At 34.1% G+C, this 17439-nt stretch overlaps 1 long non-coding RNA gene across 1 annotated transcript; it reads left to right on the forward strand.

Annotated features, from left to right (window-relative positions):
* The first annotated feature begins 3802 nt into the window (after window positions 1-3802).
* LOC124372133 lies at window positions 3803-17215 on the forward strand. Its single transcript, XR_006923316.1, has 4 exons — window positions 3803-3846; window positions 12109-12203; window positions 13502-13654; window positions 17058-17215. It is a non-coding gene; the product is annotated as an uncharacterized LOC124372133 (long non-coding RNA).
* Window positions 17216-17439: the final 224 nt, after the last annotated feature.

A 17439-nucleotide genomic window follows, 5' to 3' on the forward strand; every position in this document is an offset into this window, starting at 1 on the left:
TCTGCTTTTTACATTTTTTTATACCCATCTCGCGTACATATTTTTGTAACGAAGTGTATATCAGTAACAATATTATAAACTACAGACCTTGAAGCTTGTGGAAATTGTAATGGAGTTCATCAATTTAGTGAAGCGCCTGTTTTGGAGAATTCCCCTCATCAACTTTTTTGTACCAAGCCTTTATTCATTACAGCAGGCCGTCCAGGTTATTATTCATCAAGAACATTTTACCTTCCTTCATTAAAAAGTATATACCATATTCGCACATTTCCATCGTTCATATGCATCCTCAACATAAACTTCAACAAGCTGCCAGTGAATTTCTGCACTCAAAAAAAGGTTACTGAGTGCACTTCACAATCAGTGGAATTAATGATTGACATGGTGACAAACAAAGCAATATAACTACACTACCAACACACCGGCTGAGACATGAATCATAATGGTGGTGTAGTGGGGAACTGGCCAAGAGTGTCTGACCTTAAATGGATGTCGCGTGACAGGATGTGCGGACACAATACACAGTCGGTTCTTACTTTAAATTACCCTCATATATCCTTCATGAGCCGATTATCATTTTTATAATTTTTATTTTATTTTTATAGTTTCAATTCCATGTTTATAATTTCGATTTTATGTGTGAACTCTTTGTACTTACTACCAGTTATTCAGTGGAATACAATTTTAAAAATTACATTTTCCATCTTGCCACTATTACAACTTTATAAGAAGTGATAACTTTTGGATACTTTCTGCATTGATTGTAAATGCACTAAGCTTCAAAAAATAGTATTCTACAGCCCAGATTTTGACTCGTGTGTACTTAAACATTAAATAAAAAACTCATTTATTAAGAAACAATTTTCTGATCAATTCGGTTTTTTAAAAATATATGTAGTTAAAACTAAACCATGCAAATTAAACTAATAGTCTTTTTAAAAATTAGCATTATTTAACAATATTATATTAATAGATATATAAAACATCAAAAATATTAAATTACAGAATATGTATTTGTTTAATGATGTGAATAATATTTATTCTTTTAGCAACTATTACATAAGGAACATTCATCCCTCAATAAGAGCACCTCATACAGATAAAGCCCCTCTGGGTATGAGTGTTATGAAATCATGAGGGTTTCCATTCGACATATGCCACCATTGTCATAAAATTGGTTACAGTATAATGACCAAATATTTAGTTTTGCTAATTTAAATTATAAATTAAATTCAAGGCAGTGTTCCATATTTTTTTATCAGTCAAATAACCTCCTTTGTGATTCTGTTCCCATAGTTTAGAAAAAAATTAATAGAAAACTGTCAGAATAAGTGAACTAACAAACTAATTCAGCAGCCTGTGTAGTAAAATTTGCTAGAGTTATAGTAACCAATTGTTACTTACAAATATATTAAATAAGAATAGTAATAAGTGCATTTGTGATTGTTTAGATATAAATTTAGAATAAATTGATAGATTGTTTAGTATAATTATGTTTATTTTTACTTTTCAGAGAATATTTACTGTTCAAGAAATTGAAGATTTAAATGAATATCTTATTGGAGTTGATAATCCTTTGGGAGATGAAACTGAAGATGACAATTTATTTTTGTTACCAACCCAGACAATTAAAGAATTCAAATCAAAGCAGAAAGATAAAAGTAATAAAAGGGCAAATTTAAGTTTAACTGAAGCTACTTTTCATCCAGCTTTAGCAGATAAACATTGTAAAAGCACTGACACTACACGTACGTACACAACATGTACGGTAGTAAAAAATGAAATAGTTAAGCAGTGTCTTGACAACCAAAGTAAAGAACCTTCTTATGAAGATTTTCACAATGCATTGACACAAGTAAAATACTAGATTACTTGAAAATAAAACATGTAATATTAGTTTCTAGTGGCAATATTTATCAGAAAAGCAAATGTGTTGATACTCCAATATCAAATGAAGATTTGGAAAATGAATTGACTCAAGTAAATACTGCATTGCTTGAAAATACTAAACGTAATATTCTTTGTGGCAATAAGAAAAGTATAACTGTTAAACACAAAGAAAATTTAACAAGGAACAAAAGTGTAGATCCTCAAATATTAATTATAAACAAAGAAAATATAAAAGCTACCACTCAAAATGTAAAAGCAGCTAAGTACTCTAGCGATTCTTTTTCTAATAAAACACATGTATTAAAAACAAACCACAGCTTGTCCTGAAAATCCTTACCTAAAATGTAAAGAAAGTAAGTAATGTTGTAATAAAAGAAGAAATTGAATATTGAAATGCAACAAATTAGTGGTTTAAACCACGGTACACCTGCAATTTCTCAAGAAAATAGCAACATTTCTGAAAATATACCAGTTTTATTATCACATGACATTAAAGAGCGAATGTGAAATAAAGGAAGAAAGAGTTGACGAGGAGGAATGCGAGGAAAATGAACATACTCATTTGGCAACTGAAAATTTTAATATGAGTTGTGAAGGAGACTTTATAAGAGAGATTGTACCCTGTGACAGATCAAACAAAAAAAGAAAAAATTGGAGAACTTGAGGAGTTAAATGGGAAAAAAGAAACAATTAAATCAGGTGAAAGAAGCTAAAACCAATTGTAATAAACAACATTCATTAAAATGTTAAGCCACTTTCTAATGATTCAGTTGAAAAAAATAGTTACAATGAAATTGCTACAAAGCCTGATTACTATTCAAAATTTAATTTGAAAACTGCTGTTGTAATAATTGAAAACATTTGTGATCAGTTTCTAGGATTTCCAGAAAAGAAACCAATTTCATACAAAATTAAAAGTTTACCCAAAGTTATTGACCCAAAATATTCTAATACAAAAGAAAAATCAACTAAATATAGCATTTCAGAAATCAATGTCTTACCTCCTTTGATAAAAAATAAAAAACAATTAAAAAGTATAACTCAGGTTGCAAAAAATAAAAATGTCTCTAGGCAATCAAAAAAAGGAAACACAAACAAAACAAAGAATTCTATCTCAGAAAAAGATAATCATGTCAAAAAGAAGAAGGTAACTTATAAAAGTTCAGATGAAAAAAATGTACTCCTCAAAGATGGCGTAGAACCAGTATCAAAAAAAATCAGAAAGTAATACAATTGCTAATATAATAGAGAAAAATAAAACTAAAGCTCATCTAGAGGATAGCCAATTTCACCAGGAATGTTGTAAGTTATCAGAAACCTAGTTCCAAAATAACTGGCCAACCAAAAAAAGAGTAATTTAGCTGATCCTGATGTTTACAAAAATATTTTAAAAGAAAATGAATCTTTTAGTAAAGTTACAAACAATATAAACAAAAGAAAGATAGAAAATGATACAAGAGATGAAATAAGTAAAATGAAATCTTATAAAATTGTATTCTCATTCTATGGAAAAAATGTATAACAAAACAAATTCAGAAAAAAATTAAAAATAAAGTAGTAAAAGATTTAATTGATATTAATTTTAAAAGTAATTGCAAACGCACAATAGTAAAACCTGCTCGATTCCAGAATAATGGTAATGTTATGTCAGAATTTTCTTCAAGTGAGGAAGACTTTGGATCTGGTATGAGAAAAAGAAAAGAGTGTTGGATCAGAGTCATCTGTAGTTAAAACAAAGAAGACCACAAAACACTGATGACTCTCTCTTTGAAATTTCGCTAGATAATAGTTTTTCCAAGAAATCAAAAGAAAATGTGCCAGCAAAAGAACATGGGAATCCAGATAAAGCCAGAAGTAAATTTGGAAGTATAAAAGCAAGTGGCAAAGTTAACTGTAGAGGAATCTCCAGAAGGGAAAAGTGTTACAAGTGATACCTCAACTAGCAATCAACCAGTGGTGAGTTTTATTTTGTTAATTTTTAATGTAATGTTATAACTATAATTTTATTTACTGAATATTATTATTCTGTTTTATAACAGGTTCTACTGTAGACCTCTAGCTATGTAACGCTTTGTTGTATACGGGTTACGGGGAATCGGAATAAAAGACTGAATTAGTTTACATCATCGACTGTGCTCGGTTAAGGTTGGAGGGTAACTGAGAGAGAGACAAGGGCAGGACACTGGAAGTGGTAGTGGTGGTATGATCTGGTGGCGTGATGAGAACAGCCAATGGCATTTATTCAAACTGATCACCCCATATGACGTCACAGCATCATACGATCATACAGTTGGTCTTTGGCTGTGGCTTTAACTTGCCAGTAACAATTTATAATATGTATAATAATTATTATTATAATTATTATTGTAATTCAATACATTACATTTCCTCCCTTCCAAATTCCAAAATAAATTGAATTCACACAAGTCATAGATAAATTAAAACAATACAAGTGTAATAATAAATATATAATAAACACATTTAAATATAAATAACACATATCATTAGTAAATGTCATCCTTAAGTACTGTAAGTTATTTACAAGTTTAATTTCTCTACAGGTTTCCTAATACGAGTTGGGTATCTGTTTGTATGATCAGCTGTTCTAGTGACAGGAGAAGGAACAGCTGAGGGTAGAGAAAGACGTGGTCTAGAATGAGGGGTAGTGATGTTACATGGAGAGGTATGATGCGGTGAGGAGGGGGAGAGACCAGCTGATCTAGTGAGGTCAGTGTTACTAATTCTGACTGGGCTTGGAGTTGGCGGACACTGAGCGCCTGTCTCACGCTCCGCAACTGTACGGTCCTGAGATGGTGGAATTTGACTGTCACTGTCAACAATACTACTGTGTAGTCCTATCAGCTGATCAATATGTCTACTCCATATTAAACCAGTTTTTGTCATAACAGAATACATCACATTATTTAAACTGTTTTATTACAATGCCCTCTATCCATTTGTCTTTAGAGCGATAATCTCTCACTAATACAGATTGATTAGGAAATAGAATTCTCGTTTTTCTACCGCCAAAATATTCTTTTTGTTTGTCCTGTTTTAATTGCACAGTTCTGGCTACATTAGGTCTGAGTAAATCTAGCCTGCATCTTAGTGGTCTATTGAACATTAATTTGGCAGGTGTCTCGTTAGTAGTACTATGAACGGAGTTTCTGTAATCAAATAACATCCTATTCAAGGCTACTTTAGTATCAATATTTTCTTGAAAAGCCAATCTTATTTTACGTTTAGCATACTTAACTGAGTTCTCAGCCTGACCATTAGACTGAGGATGATAAGCTGGTGAAAATGTATGTCTTATACCATTAAGTTGCATGAAATTTTTAAATTCAACTGAGGTAAATGGTGGTCCATTATCACTATGGATAGTGACAGGTAATCCAAATCTAGAAAATAGTTCTCTTAACTTTTCTATAGCTAGCTTAGCTGAAGTAGAGCCTACTTCAAATACTTCCAACCACTTAGTGTAAGCATCAATTACTACCAAGTAGGTCTTATCTTTGAAAGGACCCAAGTAATCAATATGCAATCTTTTCCCATGGCATAGATGGATAGTGCCAAACATGTAGATTACTCTTACTAGGACTAGAACGTTCCATAAGACAGGAAGAGCAATTGTTCGCTAGGCTTTCAATGTTTTCATCTATATTTGGCCACCAAATATAGGATCTTGCTACTGACTTCATTTTTACAATTCCCAAGTGACTCGCGTGTAACTCATTTAATACGTAGCTACGCAACTTGTTAGGAACAACAATTTTATATCCCCACATAACAATGCCATGCTCAACTGTTAGCTCGTCCTTCCTTTGGAAATAAGGTAACAATTCCCTATTCTCTCCTGACAAAAAATTTGGCCATCCGTACATCACATAGTTATGTATTTGTTTTATAATAGGATCATTTTGGGTTTCAGCTTTTACATCTTCAAAAGTTAAAGGTACTGAACTTTCAGCGATACAGTGTAAATAGGTACCTTTCCACCTTGGTTCATTGTTATTATTTACAACGTGTTTAGTGCTTAATGGTAAGCGTGATAATGCGTCTGCGTTACCATGCTTTTCTGACCTTACATACTGTATATCAAAACTGTATCCACTTAAAAATAATGCGTATCTTTGTAATCGGCTTGCTGCGAAAACAGGTAAACCCTTTTTCGGTCCAAATATGCTAATTAAAGGTTTGTGATCAGTACACAATGTGAATTTTCGGCCATACAAATATTGATGAAATTTCCTTACTCCATATACTACTGCTAAAGCTTCCTTATCTATTTGTGAATATTGACATTCTGCTGGTGATAAAGTACGAGAGTGGTATGCAATAGGTTTCTCAACGCCTTCAGGGGTTATGATACTAAGTACGCAGCCCAGCCCTGTCGAGCTTGCGTCTACTGCTAGTTTTACAGGCAACTTTGAATCATAATGTGCCAAAACTGGTGCTTTAGTCAAAACATCCTTGACATGGCTAAATGATTTGAGACATTTTTCATCAAAATCAAATGGCACGTCCTTTTTTAACAAGTTGTACAACGGACTCAAGATTGTTGACAAATTATTGATAAACTTTCCATAATAATTTACCAAGCCAATAAAAGCTTTGACTTGAGTGACAGATTTAGGTACAGGTGCTTGATTTATAGCTTTAATTTTAGATTCAGAGGTATGCAGTCCATCTTTATCGATACTAAAACCAAGATACTCGATTTTGTCTACAAAGAACGTACATTTATCTTTCTTTACGGTAAAATCCTTTTTCACTCAGGCGTTTACAAACCTCTTGCAACCTACTTACATGAGTTTCGTTATTAGGTGCGGTGATAAGAATATCATCCATGAACACTGATATGCCTTCTAAATTATGCAAAGATTGTTCAATAACTCTTTGAAATATGCCTGGGGCTGATGAGATTCCATAAGGCATTCTACAATATGAGAAAAGACCCTTATGCGTGCTAATTGTACATAATTTTTGTGACTCACTGTCTAACTTTAATTGCATATAGGCTTGACTAAGATCTATTTTAGAGAAACGTTCTCCATGCTGTAAATTTGCAAATAAATCTTCTATTCTAGGTATAGGGTACTTGTCTACTTCTAGATACTGATTTAGAGTAACTTTAAAGTCTCCACATAGCCTAATTTCACCGTTCTTTTTTAATACTGGTACAATGGGCGTTCCCCATTCCGAGCTGCTTACTGGAATTAACACTTGTTCGTCAACTAAGCGTTATAGTTCTTTTTCTACCTTACTTTTCAATGAGAATGGTATCGGTCTTGGCTTAAAATACCTAGGTCTAGCATTTTCTTTTAGATTTAGTTTTACTGGTTCGCCTGTATACTGACCTAGTTTCTCAGTGAACACTTCTGGAAATTGATTAGTTAGCTCGAACGTCATTGTCTCGAAATTAGCCTTGTTATCTATAGGTCTGTTTATAACACACAAGTTATTTTTAAACGAAATGTCAACTCCCAGTACTTTAAGCCAATCACGACCCATTAAAGGATGTGAACCTCCTCTAATCACATACAAATCTAAGCATTTATGTATTTTCTCATAGCAAACATCAACATTAACTTTGCCCACAGGTATAATAGGTTCATTAGTGTACGAACTCAAAGCTAGGTCGTTTTCTAACAATTTACAAGAACTAAAATTATTTTCATAAAAATCCTCACTACACACTGTGACACTAGCTCCAGTATCAACTTCAAATATGGTTTCTCGACCTTGCACTAGGACTTTAATCTTAATTGGGTCAACTCTAATTCTTTCACCGTGAGTTTCATTTACTTTAAATAAATTCTGTATGTCCTCGAAATAACTCTCAAGATTTTCATCACTCTGAACATAATTCTTAGAATTATTTGAATCTGACAGTTCTGAACTATCATTTACAAAATTATGTTTCTTATAATCTTTGTTTTTCTTGTTTTGAAAATTAGACTGATAAGATATACCTTTCTTAACTTTCGAAAGCTGATTGTCTGGTAACTTACTAATTTCAGTAGATCGACATACCTTAGATATGTGATTTCTTTTACCACATTTGTGACACACAACACCAAACAATTTGCACTGCTTCCTATAGTGACCACACTGCCCACAGCACGTACACTGCACCTTGACTTCGTGCCTTGCGTTGTGCTCGCGCTGCCACCGCTGCCGCCGACTCTCACATGTGAGTGGTGATGCGCTGCCATCCGCTGGACCCGGCTGCCGCCGTTCACTGTCAATGCCTCCGCCGCTTCCACTGAGCAGACGATTTTCACAGCCTGGTCGAAGGTTAGGGTGGTCTCTCCCAACAGCCTCTGCTTGGTCGACTCACTCCTGATGCCGCTCACCAGTCTGTCTCTGAGATAGTCGTTGAGGGATGCGCCAAACTCGCAGTATGCAGACAACTTCTTGAGGCTGGCGATGTACTCTGCGACTGATTCTCCTTCCTGCTGATTCCTTTTGCTGAACTTGTACCTTTCAGCTATGAATGATGGCTTCGGGTACAAATGGTCCTGAATTAACTTCACTAATTCATCAAAACTTTTTCACTGAAGGTTTTTCCGGCGTACATAAATCTCGTAACAAACTGTACGTTTTCACACCCACGACTGTTAGTAACGTACTAACCTTTTTGTCGTCACTAATACTGTTACAGTCAACGAATAATTCAAATCGTTCAACATACGAATTCCAAGTTTCTGCACTGTTGTCGAAGTCACCGATTCCGCCAATAATTCCCGCCATTTTTACTGTTTCACTAAATAAAGACGAAATGTTCCAATTTACGACCTTGTCTTCCAACATCAAAATGTACCGATTTTGAGTCCACGTGACGCCAAACTACAGACACACTTCCTCCCACTATAATTTTCGGAGAAATTATTTACGCACAATCGAACAGGTTGCATTGCACTCGCGGGATCGCATTAATACCTCGTCGCCAATTGTTGTGTACGGGTTACGGGGAATCGGAATAAAAGACTGAATTAGTTTACATCATCGACTGTGCTCGGTTAAGGTTGGAGGGTAACTGAGAGAGAGACAAGGGCAGGACACTGGAAGTGGTAGTGGTGGTATGATCTGGTGGCGTGATGAGAACAGCCAATGGCATTTATTCAAACTGATCACCCCATATGACGTCACAGCATCATACGATCATACAGTTGGTCTTTGGCTGTGGCTTTAACTTGCCAGTAACAATTTATAATATGTATAATAATTATTATTGTAATTCAATACATTACACGCTTCAGGTAAGATAATAACATGTAAATAACATGAATTTGGCTTGTATTATTTTGAGAATAGATGGTGTGGAAAGAAATTCTGTGAAAGTGTAACCCTTATCACATTGTTTACTACCTGAATTGTGTAATTTACAAGATAAAACGTGATTTATTATTTATTTACATTCTCACTGTAATACAATTTTGATAAGTTTAAGAACAAAGATGGCCAGATCAAAAAAGAATAAAAAACCAAGTAATGAGCTAGCTCAGTACAAATATAAATGTAACAACAATAAATTGAATTGAATATCTAAAAATATGAACAATAACCAATATATAATAAGATGGCAGTAATGCGAACTAAATCAAAGAATATGCTACTACATCAAAATAGTTTATGTAATTAAGTATACATTTTTGCTGCAGACAAGTCAAGAGTTAGGAGAATTGATTAATCCGCATCATGCTGATAGGTATGTAATTTAGATGTCAGGGTGGCACTTGTTGATTGTTCTCAGCACTTGAGTCCACCAAAGAAGAAGTCTATAGTGCTACCTTTTTACAAAGTTGAAGAATTCTTGGGATGGAGCTAGACTGGAAATATTTGTGGTTATGATATCCAAACGCAAATAAGTGGTGACATCTTAGTGGCAAGGGGAACACAAAATCTAATTAGCTCCACAGAGGGTGGCTGGTTACTACAGAGTTTAGAATGTTATAGAAGAACATGATATCAGATCTTTTAACCTCAATTAGATAAAGTTGCCAGACATTCGTGCTGACTAGAGCAAGACCGTGGGATTTCTGGCTGCCTCTCTCAGATCCAAGAACCGGACAAGTCTCTTCTGGACAAATTGAAGTCTATTAAGACCCACTTGGTGCAGTGACCACACTATGGATTCATACTCAAACTTTTAATTATATTTATATACAAGCACTAAAATACAAATGCTATACAATGCAGAACCTTTAGATTTTTGTAACTGTTTGTACATGACGACTTTCCTGACTTGCTTACAACTGAAATAAATGCTCAAGCTCAGTACATAGTTGCAACTACAAATCAAGTCCTCACTCTTCAATGAACTCTTAGAGTGAAGTAACTCAGAAGGAAGTAAAAATATTTTTGAGCCTATTGTTACGTATGGGTGCTATTCAGTGCCCTAGAATGATGGACTGTTGGAATACTCGTAGACTTTACAATATACCGTGTTTCAAACAGTATATGAGCCGGTACCAGTTTTTGCTCATTATACAATGTTTGCATTTTGCTGGAATCCGTTAGGTGAAGAGCCAGTACCAGATAACCTGACCGACTTTACAAAATTCGGCCAGTCATAGAAACAACAACAAAATTCAACAACACTCTGAAAGCAATTTATGAACCAGGATGGGAACTGTTTATTGATGAATCTATGGTTTTATGGCGGAGAAGACTAATTTTCTGCCAGTACATTAAGAACAAAAGACACAAGTATAGTTTCAAACTATATGTACTGATGGAACCAAACGAACTCGTCATACATTTTGCTGTGTTTGCCGGAGTCAGTAATTTTGACCTTGGCAGTAAGCCTGACCTTGGTCATTCAAAAACTGTGGTCTTACATCTTATGCAAGATAGGTTTGACTTAACTCACGGGTAATACATGGACAACTATTATAACACTTTCGACTTGTTCAAAGAGCTACTTGACCAGAAGACAGACACTACAAGCACCCTCAAAGCTAAACGCAAAAATACACGTTGTGAGTTTGTAGAAACCAAGCTTGTACATGAGGAGGTGACATGCTACTATACTGATGGAGTTTTCATTGGTAAATGGTATTACAAATGAGATGTGCGTTTTATTTCAACAGAGCATGTTCTTGACCTGGAAGAGTGTAAGAATAAACAAGATGAAACAACAATGAAACCCACTGCTAATGTTAAGAACATGAAATGGGATATTGTCAAGATCAGGTGATGGCATATTACCCTGTCACATAAAAGTCTACACGATGGTACAAAAAAATTGGAATTCATATAACTGAGATGTTGGTGAATTCTTACATGTTGTTTAAAAGCTTTTCTGGAATACAGCGACTCTATTTTATGACTTCCACCCATGTGTGATTGAATGCCTATTACCTCCTGATTATGGAATTCTCCTACTCAAGGAATGAGAGTAGATGTCGAACCAATGAGAAGAATGCATTTTGCTAGTAGAAGGAAGCTATGAAAGAGATGCAGTCTGTCTACTAGAAGGAAAATGAAAAGACATGATCTACTACTGTGCTAAATATCCGGGACAGCATGGTCTGTGCTTGGACGCTGGTTTTGTTCAATTTCACAGTGCAAAATAAATGAGTATGTAAACTTATGTTAAAGAACAATGCTTAAGTTAATATATTCTAGTATTCAATGTATTCCAATTGTGTTTTTACAGAGTTATCATAATGCAGTGTATTTTAGTTGTGTGTTTCTACAGAGTTATTATAAAATAGTGAATTGTAGCAATACTTCTTTCATTCATTCCGGTAATCTATTAGCCGATCAGTAAGGTTTTCTGTCACTATACAGTGACTTAAGCAGATATTTTTAAGCAATACATCAAAAACCAATATTTACATTCCATGCAATGAATACTCTATGTATATGAAATATTTGTAGAGAATTATAATTTTGACCACCTATCCTAAATGTATTTTAAGTATTACTTTTACAATTTTTATCTGGAGGCTGTGAAGCTTTGTCTGTTGTTAACTAGAGACAGAACTGTCAAAATGTTTGCTGGGAGTGTAAGAAACTGAACACAATATATAAATTCCATCCATAATAATTTAATTCCTATAAGTCTTTAGACCTAGAGGCCAGAGTTATTTCTTAAACATATTAAAAATTTGCCTTAAGTATAATCTAAATAAAATGTAAACATAAATATTTCTCCGTATATAACAGCTCTTTGTTGTAACCATCACTAAATTTTATTACTTTCAGAGTAAGAACCCAAGGCGATCATTTGCAAGAGGTGAGAAAGTTTTGTTTACTGGATTTAGCAACACAACATATGAAGCCAACGTAAAAAAAATTAGGTAAGCAAAATTTTATTTTCAATACATTGTACAGGTTATTAATTTGTGTCTTTTTTATTATAACTACATCTTGTGTAAGTTATGGTAAGTACCACAGAAGTAACACATTTCCTGTTTAGTTGATGTATGTATAAAAGTACAAAGAACCTGATTAACTTTGGCTCAACTAGTTTGTTTGCATCGCCAGACAATTCACGCAGCTGTAACTTTTGTTGTTCATCAACAATTCAGCAAATGTACAGCAAAAAAACGGCAGCAACACTGTTTCAAATAGTTCAAGCTATTCCTGAGAGGTAGCAGCACAATGCAGTGCCAATAGAACCCACCGAACTAATCTCATATGTCAGTGAAATGAGACGTAGTACGCCAGGCGTGCAGTGTCTGTGATTAGTCCGCTAGTGGAACTACAGTAACTGGGCAGCACCTGTGTTTCATCCAGAAAGGGTTAAGAAGAACAATACAAAATAAGCGCAGAGGAAAGTTAGGTTCAAAAATTTTGTTTTTGTTCGCAACGCCCAACCACACGGCAAATTGGACTCAAGAAGTCCTTGATGCTTTTAAATCGAGAGGTTTTTCCACATCCGCTTGACAATCCGGACCTTGCTTCCAGTGACTACCACATGTCTCCAGCAATGAAGTCCTGGATTGCAATTTCATGATGATGTGGAACTGCGGACGGGTATAAATGATTACCTGATTAAAGTCTCATGCGGCAGAATTATATAATGCTGGAATTTAAAAACTAGTTCACCGCTATGATAAGTGCCTAAATGTGTTTGGTGAGTGTTGAAAAATAGTATTTCAGTGTCACTTTAAAATGTATTATACTATTTTGTTTCTTGTACTTTGGTTTTTGTTTATATCAAAATATAATCTACTGTATTTCCTTAATAATTACCTTGTATATTAAAATGTATCAATTCATATAATTTATGAAACATTGCCATTTTTCTGTACTCTATTTTGTGTACAACTCAATTGGATGAGGTGAGGTGTGAAAAACAAAGATCTGAATAGTAAATATATTTTTCAATAAACTCACCATCATGTTGTTTATTGATATCGAATGTCTTTTATAAATATAAGTGTTGTTTTCTAAGTGTTGGAAAATGGTAGTTAGATGTTATCTATATAGTTCGAACTTACTTTATATGAAGACTTTTGACTTTGTATCCATTGTGGCCCCCAAATAAAACAATCAAGTTAGTACAGGTGAACTGGTAGTGGCATCAGATACTAATGTGTTATGTAATTATAACTCAATACTAATGCGTGTGTACTCCGCCATGTGTGTGTAGGTGGGGCTGTGGTTGACTCTCCCGACAGCTGCACTGTGCTTGTTACTGACAAAGTACGCAGAACTGTGAAGTTCCTCTGTGCGCTTGGTCAGGGCAAGCCTATTGTCGACCCAGAATGGATTGTACAATCTCACCGTTGCACATGCTTTGAAGGTAATTATACAAAACAATTAGAATTCAGGCTAGTTTAGACATTTTTATTATATTAGATTGTATGAGGATCACTTCAACACATTTTGTGTTTGGTAGAACAACGTTAAGAAAGTTGAAATTGTTGGATCGCTTAGTTTGTGCTTTAGTTACTGGGGCTGTCTAAAGATGTATATATTAGATTATTCCAGACTTCAGTGTGCAACAATGGACTAGGCACCCCATCTCTGGTCATTTTGGCAGTGTCTGGTTCCTAATGGGTGAGAAGCGAAATGTTTAGACTCGGGAAAGTGGAAACAGTTATGTACGAAGATTTATGGGACATGAGCACACTTTACAGTTTGACATAAGGTTTTGAATCTATCAAGAGTCCAAATGTCATTTACTCTGCATAGGCAGACTCTTTTTTCTGTGAAATTTAAAGTAAGGGTTATCTTCAGCTAGTTCATGTGGTAATCGACTGCCTACCAAGAAAAACACGCATGTCAAGAGGAAGGTCATGTGCCACTCTCCATGATAGTTTCAAATGTCATGTATACAATACCACGGCGGAGGTTTATAGTGCAGAGATTGTAATATAAATAAAATCCCATTTTTCTCACATGTTCATCTTTTTTTCAATTTGTTTCCCATTTACACACACACACACACACACACACACACACACACACACACACACACACACACACACACAGGGTAATTTCAATAAAAGTGATATATATCACTTTGTATATATATATATTTTTTTTTATCCTGAAAAAATGTGTACTTTTATCAGAATCATCCTGTGTGTGTGCGTGCCTTCATGAGTGCCTTTGTGCATGTGTGTGTGTATGTGTGTATATGAAGACAGGGTGATTACGATAAAAGTGCAAATTTTTTCAGGGTCGTTAGAGGATCATATACAAACTTTTTTTGTCTAATACACATGGGGTTGCAAATATTTTGTTTCCGCTAAAATTGAATATTTGTAAAACCCTTCCTTCTAGACAACATGTCATGTTCCCTTTGAGATTTGACCTGAAAAATGCAAAGCTACTGAAAATTAATAGGTTTTTCTTTTTAATTACAACTAAAAGAACCACTTCATGCAAACAAAAGAAATTATTAAGTAGTATAATTAGGAGAACCCCCACCACAAGACAGTCGATGTTACGAAGAGCTCAGTTTTGCATTGACACAAATGGGAAAAAATTTGAACATTTGCTGTTATAATAATCTTTTATTTACTTGTTCACATTATGTGGTTCTTTTATATGTTACTAGCTGTTACCCGCGGCTTCGCACACAATCTTTAGTACCGAAGCCTTATATTACTTAGTAAAAGCAATTACGATGTAATATGATGGGAGTTCTATAAAAATGTTAAAACGTAAGTTGGCATACATCAGGTAGATATTATTTAAGTTCATGGTAAATAGTATCAGAGTTTAACTTAATTATTATATCATGTTTGGCACGTATAGGAGCATTTCTGATTCTAATTAATTACATAATGTCACAGCTGAATCTGCCTTGTCACCCCGATCAAGAAAACACAAATTTCGGATCACACAGGTCTTGTAAACTTACTTCAGTCAAAAAGCGTATATTTCCAGTCCTTGTCATATATTTCAGGTTTAAGATATTTCCAGTACCATAGTAGAGTTTGCCTTGTTGTTCTGACGAAGAAAAAATATATACACTTACGTAGGACCGAGATGCCTACTTCTGTTAAAAAGTGCCCACTTAAGACCGTTTAAATTCACTTACCTACTGTCACAGTTTAGCTTGCCATATTGCCTCAATCAAAATACTATATACGTTCGATTATCTGGTTCTCGGAAATCTATTTTGGTCAAAATCGTGTTGACATAGTTGAGTTTACCTTGTCCTGATGAAGAAAATACACACATAAGTGGGACTGAAAAGCCTATTACGAACTAGGGGGAAGTCCTACCTACTTCTTATGTACTTTCGGTATAAGAGAAAATCCTTATTATGGTTATGCAACATTCCAAAATAATCGTTATCAAAGTTTTGCGTTACACTTGTTTTTTGGACTGTAGCTAGGGAAATAATGAATCGTTGAGGCATGTTAATATTCATTTCTCTGTTTTTCCATAAGACATTGTTAAAATTTAATATCATAATGTCAAGGAAGCCCACCAGTTTAAAGTAACTTATGTGAAAACATTCATAACTTTGTTCATTAAGGTTAGTTTTATAACAGTATTTAATGCATTAGATGATTTTAATTCGTCACTGGCGCAATCTGGAGTAAAATTTATATATTAATGTTTTATATACTATGTGCATTACACTACCGATCAAGCAATGTTTACTTATTATTGATAAGTTTCAGCAAGTTTATCGAACTATAGCTGTCAACAGCTGTTTAGTGCCAGTTTAATTTGAATTATGAAACGTTAAAACTACAATTTTTTTCCGAATTCCAAAATATTCCAGGTAACTTTTCTTAACTTTTTCTTCATAAAAACCTTCCTCGGATTTCAATGGACATTTTACAAAAAGAATTAACCGAATTGGTCCAGCCTTATCGAGATTAGTGCTTACCAACACATTTAGCGATTCATTTTTATTTATAAGATTACGGTGGAAATAAAGTTTTGTTTCAGCAGTTTTGTTGCCTTTATGGTTGAATTTCAAAGAGAACACTACATGTTGCCTACAAGGAGGCGTTTCACAAATTCTCAATTTTCTCGGAAACGAAACATTTGTGACCCCATGTGTATTAAACAAAATATTTGTATTCATATTGTCTATTGACCCTGAAAATTGTGCACTTTTAACGGAATCACCCTGTATATATACACACATTTTATGTACAAAGAGTGTAACATGTCTGGAAATGCCTTAGTAATTTTTAAACCATTGCATATCTGCTATGATTTAAAATTTAGAGCTCAATGGTTTACACAAAGCGTTGAATTTTCTGTTAGGGTAATTCATAAAGCGTTCATCCTATACAAATGCTGAAATGTTCAATACTGATCTTTTTTTTAAACAGCCATCATATTGTAATGAATAAAGCTTATTAAGTGTGGTTTTTGGCTTATGTTCTAATAATAAAGACCTTTCAAATTATATGCATATTGACCTAGGCTTGCATTTAAGATTTTCATGACATTCCCTACAGGCTGTCCCCACAATGTAGGCGTGTGATGGTTATTGTATAAAAAAGACTTTAAGATAGCCATATAATGAACGAAGTTTGTAGATTTCCATCTGCTTATGTTTTAAAAAATATTCAATTGTTTCCAGACATTTTACACACCTATATATTTTTTTTTATTTCTTTGTGAGAAACTATGCAATTTCATATTTTATAATAAGCATGTTTAAAATACTTAATTAGATTTTAAGCTACCATGCGTACAATATTTGATCTTTATTTATTTGGTAGACCCTATGAATCACCTACTATTGGATGTGGAAGCCCAGTCGAGATTCAATTTCGACCTCCGACAGACAATAAATGAAGCAAAGAAGCAGCCAATGTTAACTAGCTATACAGTCTATACCACACCCAGCGTTAAACCTCCTCCAGATGACATTAAAAGTGAGTAGTGGAAAACAATAAATTGTATTATGTTAATTCCGAACAATATAATAATTCAGCAAGATCACTATCATTATGGATATTTGTTATTGTTATTTACATGGGTATAAGTTCTTGAAAATATTAGTACTGTTTTTCAGTAGTAGGGTGTTTGAAAATAATCAAATGATATTAGTAACTTAACATTTTCAAAGTTGAGTGTAAACTTTGGAAATTGGTGTGATGA

The sequence above is a fragment of the Homalodisca vitripennis genome, unplaced genomic scaffold (genome assembly GCF_021130785.1).
Source record: "Homalodisca vitripennis isolate AUS2020 unplaced genomic scaffold, UT_GWSS_2.1 ScUCBcl_2576;HRSCAF=7483, whole genome shotgun sequence".
NCBI classification, from domain to species: Eukaryota; Metazoa; Arthropoda; class Insecta; order Hemiptera; family Cicadellidae; genus Homalodisca; species Homalodisca vitripennis.